The sequence below is a fragment of the Oncorhynchus tshawytscha genome, linkage group LG05, assembly GCF_018296145.1.
Source record: "Oncorhynchus tshawytscha isolate Ot180627B linkage group LG05, Otsh_v2.0, whole genome shotgun sequence".
In the NCBI taxonomy this organism is placed as follows: Eukaryota; Metazoa; Chordata; class Actinopteri; order Salmoniformes; family Salmonidae; genus Oncorhynchus; species Oncorhynchus tshawytscha.
Window position 1 is genome coordinate 6,538,436 of NC_056433.1, and position 6,108 is coordinate 6,544,543.

At 38.4% G+C, this 6,108-nt stretch overlaps 1 protein-coding gene across 1 annotated transcript in view; it reads left to right on the forward strand.

The window, feature by feature from the left end:
• Window positions 1-285: 285 nt before the first annotated feature.
• Window positions 286-6,108, forward strand: part of LOC112236433 (proenkephalin-B-like) — a 20,680-nt gene continuing 14,857 nt past the window's right edge. Inside the window, exon 1 of the mRNA XM_042321404.1 lies at window positions 286-445. The gene's annotated coding sequence lies outside the window, so the exon portion shown is untranslated. The remainder of the gene's footprint in view (window positions 446-6,108) is intronic.

Consider the following 6,108-nt stretch of genomic DNA (forward strand, 5'->3'; position numbering starts at 1 on the left):
ACTTGCACAATCGGTGGCTGACTAAATACTTTTTTGCCTCACTGTACATACAGTCTGTAGATATATTTTATATCCCATTAGTTTGTTTCTAGAGGACTAGAGATGACATAGACATAGACCATGCCTCGTAAATTGCGTCAGCGTTGATCACGGAATGAGTGTATGGGTAGCTCCACTTTGTGCGTAACAGGGCATACCCCCACCTGCCTCGCTCCCTCCCCGCGGCGGGCTATGTGAATGGTGAGTGAGGGGAAGGCGGGCGGGGTGGGTCGTTGTGCGAGGAGGAAAAGGGGGATGTGTGTCGCTATAAGAAGCCAAAAGAGACCGATGCAGTCAGTTGGTTCTGTCAAACTCTCCAAGCGTTAATAAGGATAAGACCTAACTACTGTCTACCACTCTGCATCTACAAGAGTCTGAAATACGGTTTTATAAGCCACACATACGGGTAAGTGAGAGACTTCTCCGCTAGCACATACTGTTCTGAGAACCATATGTTTCTTAGTGCTTGGTGAGAGTGTGGTTGTCCCATGGTTATTATGTATACAACCTTCCCGACAATGTTCCCGGGAATGGTGCGGGATGGGTGCTTGGCTTTGGAACATTCTCAGCACATTTATTATTAAATAATGTCATTTTCCGGATATTTCATGACTTCAACAGTGTTTATTTTGTTCTTTTCTAAAAGTTCACACAGGGTTACATTCTAGGAACGTTCTTCGGCTGGTTTGACATTGGGAATGTTGTCAAATAGTTTGGAAAATGTTAAGAAACAACTGTCTCCTGTGGGAAATTCAGTTGTTCAACATAACGTTTCCTACAGGTTTCCTCGTGGTTCTATTTAAAGTCAAGTTTTCAGCTCGTTCAGAGAACACAACAAGATAAAGGAGAGAGAGAGCGTTTTGTTGCTGCTGAGAACGGTATACGTTTTTAAATAAAACTCTTAGAAGTTGTTCTTGTGTTTTTTTTATGCAAAGTTTTCAGAAGGTTTTCAAGAGGTTTAATATTCTCGGGGGAAAAAAACAATTTGAGAACATGACATTAAATAAAACCACGAGAAAACCTGTAGGAAATATTATTCTGAAGTACTGAAATTCTCAGAAGAACATCTGTTTCTAAACGCTCTTTGAACAAATAGAAGAAAAAAAGCTCTGACGAAAGGCGGTGAGGCCGATAAAGCTTATTATTGTATCAGTGATACTATCAAGAGCAGTGTGCGGTTTCCTTTTTCATTCATCTTGTTCAACTGTTGCCATGCACCTGCAAAAAAAAAAAATCTTGCTCAGATGTGCGAGTGCCTTTTGAATTTTGAAGAACCCTAAATAGAACCATGAGGAAACCTCTAGGAAACGTTATGTTGAAGTACTGAAATTACCCACAGAAAAATGTCAAACCAATTGGAGAATATTCCCTAGAACGTTACGATAATGTATAACTTTTAGGAAACGTTTTTGTTAAAGTAATAAAATACCAAGAAAATAACGTTATTTTGTCCAAGTTCCTTAAATGTGCTGAGGATGTTCTGAAAACCAAGCAACTATCTATCCCGCACCATTTCCAGAAAGTTTTGGCAAGGTTGTATGCAAAATAACCAGAGGACAATCACACGCTCACCAATCTCTAAGAATGTTAATATCAGTTTAACGCCTTTACCTGGCATTACCCTGATCACTTAATCATGATGGCGATGGTGATGGTAGTAGTTATGAATATGCATCATCTCTTCTACAGAACGGGAGAGAGAAAACTCTAATATAGATTGAATTAAATCAGCAATAAGCTAAGTAACGGCTGGCTAGAGTTGATCAAAAGTTTAAACAATGTGCACAACATGTTACATTTATACTAACGCAACAGTAATATTTCTAGTAGGTTTATTAGGTCAAATAGTAACTATAAATCTACATAGAAAAGTAGTACCGTTCGTAGGGTGTTAGGGTGATATTGTGAGTGTGTAATGTGCCCAATCAATGATGTTAGCGTGCAGAATTTATTTGCTCACCATAAGCCATTACAGAAGGTAAACGCTAGCTTTAATTAGTTACATCTAGCAGTGTCATTACCGGATTTAGATTCATCCATAAACCACTTACAGTAAGTTAATTGAATGAATTATGTTCATTTTTCCACCCCCGTCATCAATAGTAATCCGTGAGTAGTGCGAGGAGACAAAAGGGGGGGGGGTATCGTAGTGTTTTAAATTACATGCACTGGACCATGTACTTTACGAAGTTTGTAACAAGTGTTCTCTGAATGACGTACACATTTTATGTAGTGTTTATGTAGTGTTTTAGTAGTGTTTAAGTAGTGTTTATGTAGTGTTTTAGTAGTGTTTAAGTAGTGTTTAAGTAGTGTTTTATGTCGTGTTTATGTAGTGTTTAAGTAGTGTTTTAGTAGTGTTTATGTAGTGTTTAAGTAGTGTTTTAGTAGTGTTTAAGTAGTGTTTTATGTAGTGTTTTAGTAGTGTTTAATGTAGTGTTTTATATAGTATTAAGTAGTGTTTAAGTAGTGTTTAAGTAGTGTTTTATGTAGTGTTAAGTAGTGTTTAAGTAGTGTTTAAGTAGTGTTTAAGTAGTGTTTTATGTAGTGTTTAAGTAGTGTTTATGTAGTGTTTATGTAGTGTTTATGTAGTGTTTATGTAGTGTTTATGTCGTGTTTATGTAGTGTTTATGTAGTGTTTATGTAGTGTTTAAGTAGTGTTTTATGTAGTGTTTATGTAGTGTTTAAGTAGTGTTTATGTAGTGTTTTAGTAGTGTTTATGTAGTGTTTATGTAGTGTTTAAGTAGTGTTTATGTAGTGTTTATGTAGTGTTTTAGTAGTGTTTAAGTAGTGTTTTATGTAGTGTTTTATGTAGTGTTTAAGTAGTGTTTAAGTAGTGTTTTAGTAGTGTTTATGTAGTGTTTTATGTAGTGTTTATGTAGTGTTTAAGTAGTGGTTTAGTAGTGTTTTATGCTCTAACAGTGTTTTATTAGTGTTTAAGTAGTGTTTATCTAACAGAGTGTTTTTTATTTATTAGTGTTTATTTAGTTTTACCTTTAGTGTTTAAGTAGTGTAGGTAGTGTTTTATGTAGTGTTTACAAGTAGTGTTTATGTAGTGTTTTAGTAGTGTTTAATGTAGTGTTTTAGTAGTGTTTTACACAGTGTTACACATGGTGTTAAAAGTAGTGTTTAAGTAGTGTTTATGTAGTGTTTAAGTAGTGGTTTAGTAGTGTTTTATGTAGTGTTAAGTAGTGTTAAGTAGTGTTTAAGTAGTGTTTATGTAGTGTTTAAGTAGTGGTTTAGTAGTGTTTAAGTAGTGGTTTAGTAGTGTTTTAAGTAGTGTTTAAGTAGTTTTAAGTAGTGTTTATGTAGTGTTTAGTAGTGGTTTAGTAGTGTTTAAGTAGTGTTTAAGTAGTGTTTTATGTAGTGTTAAGTAGTGTTTAAGTAGTGTTTAAGTAGTGTTTAAGTAGTGTTTTATGTAGTGTTTAAGTAGTGTTTTATGTAGTGTTAAGTAGTGTTCAAGTAGTGTTTAAGTAGTGTTTAAGTAGTGTTTAAGTAGTGTTTTATGTAGTGTTTTAAGTGTACAATTTTGCACTCCATTATGTAGTTTTATGCCGATAGGCCTAGGTTTATTAAGTTAACTAGTTCTAACAGAGGGGCATATTAAGTTAACTAGCTCTAACAGAGAGGTTATTAAGGTAGCTAGCTCTAACAGAGAGGTTATTAAGGTAGCTAGCTCTAACAGGTTATTAAGGTAACTAGCTCTAACAGAGAGGTTATTAAGTTAACTAGCTCTAACAGAGAGGTTATTAAGTTAACTAGCTCTAACAGAGAGGTTATTAAGTTAACTTGCTCTAACAGAGAGGTTATTACGGTAGCTAGCTCTAACAGAGGTTATTAAGGTAGCTAGCTCTAACGGGTTAAGTTAGCTAGCTCTAACAGAGAGGTTATTAAGGTAGCTAGCTCTAACGGGTTATTAAGTTAGCTAGCTCTAACAGAGAGGTTATTATGGTAGCTAGCTCTAACAGAGAGGTTATTAAGTTAACTAGCTCTAACAGAGAGGTTATTAAGTTAACTAGCTCTAACAGAGAGGTTATTATGGTAGCTAGCTCTAACAGAGAGGTTATTAAGTTAACTAGCTCTAACAGAGAGGTTATTAAGTTAACTAGCTCTAACAGAGAGGTTATTAAGGTAGCTAGCTCAACTGAGGGGAGTGCCCCCACACTGTCTATCTGTCCATCTGCAACCTTATGAGATCTCTGTGTCATAATGTCATATCAGAAATAGTTACGACAGTTATAGACATGCTAATTAAGGAGACCAATTGAGGGTTCAACAAGCTAGCCATTCAAAAAATCATGTTAAAAACTCTTTTTGAACACAGAGTGTGACGTGTTAAGCACCATTTTTTATTCCTGAACGTATTAAGGCTTGCCATAACAAAGGGGTTCAATACTTATTGATTCAAAGCATTTCATCTTTTGATTTTTTAAAAATTCATTTGCAATAATTTAGAAAACCATAATTCCACTTTATTGGGTGTGTTGTGTCAGTAACACAAAATAAACTCTCAATTTAATCCAGTTCAAATTCAGTCTGTAACACACCAACATGTGGAAACAGTCAAGGGGTGTAAATACTTTCTGAAGGCCCTGTACCCACCTATCCCTTATCCCCAGCCTCTGCTCTGTGACCCTGAATGACCTGCTTTCTGATGGCACTGTACATACCTATCCCTTATCCCCAGCCTCAGCTCTGTGACCCTGAATGACCTGCTGCTGTGTGATACCACAGCTGTGTGGATCCACACTGCAGGATGTGATACCACAGCTGTGTGTATCCACACTGCAGGATGTGATACCACAGCTGTGTGGATCCACACTGCCGGATGTGATACCACAGCTGTGTGGATCCACACTGCCGGATGTGATACCACAGCTGTGTGGATCCACACTGCAGGATGTGATACCACAGCTGTGTGGATCCACACTGCCGGATGTGATACCACAGCTGTGTGGATCCACACTGCAGGATGTGATACCACAGCTGTGTGGATCCACACTGCAGGATGTGATACCACAGCTGTGTGGATCCACACTGCCGGATGTGATACCACAGCTGTGTGGATCCACACTGCAGGATGTGATACCACAGCTGTGTGGATCCACACTGCCGGATGTGATACCACAGCTGTGTGGATCCACACTGCAGGATGTGATACCACAGCTGTGTGGATCCACACTGCAGGATGTGATACCACAGCTGTGTGGATCCACACTGCAGGATTATGGTGTATGTATGTGGTGTTTTTTGTTTAACTCTCCTTGTGGTGACCATGATGTCTTTACAAGGATAGTAAAACAAGAAACATTTGGGGACATTTTCCCAGTCCCCCACAAGGAGAAATGTTATTTTAGGCTTTGGGATTGGGTTTAGGGTTAGGGTTACAATTAGAGTAAGGGGTCACGTTTAGAGTTAGGTTAAAGGCTGTCTGGCCCTTCGGCCTTGTGAATGTTGACCTGTTTAAAGGCCTTACTCACATCGGCTGCGGAGAGCATGATCACAGACTTCCGGAACAGCTGGTGCTCTCATGCGTGTTTCAGTGTAATTTGCCTCGATGCGATCATAGAAGTAGTTTAGCTCGTCTGGAAGGCTTGTGTCAATGGGCAGCTCTTGGCTGTGTCTACAGCTTATCATGATATACTCTACCTCAGGCGAGCAAAACCTAGAGACTTCCTTAGATATCGTACACCAGCTGTTATTTACAAAAATACAAAAAATACATAGTCTGCCGCCCCAGAGAGCTGTATTTTGGTAATGTCGTTGTTTGGCCACAACTCTGTGAAGCATAAGATATTGCAGTTTTGAATGTCCCGTTGGTAGTTTAATCCCCCGCGTAGGTCATTGATTTTATTTTCCAAAGATTGCACGTTTGCTAGCAGAATGGAAGGAAGTGGGGGTTTATACAATCGCCTACAAATTCTCAGGAGGCAGCCCGCCCTCTGGCCCCTTTTTCTCCGCCTTCTCTTCATGCAAATGACCGGGATCTGTGCATGTTCCCGGGAAAGCAGTATATCATTCACGTCTGTCTCGTCAGAATCGTTAAAGGAAAAAAAAAGGATTCTATCAGTC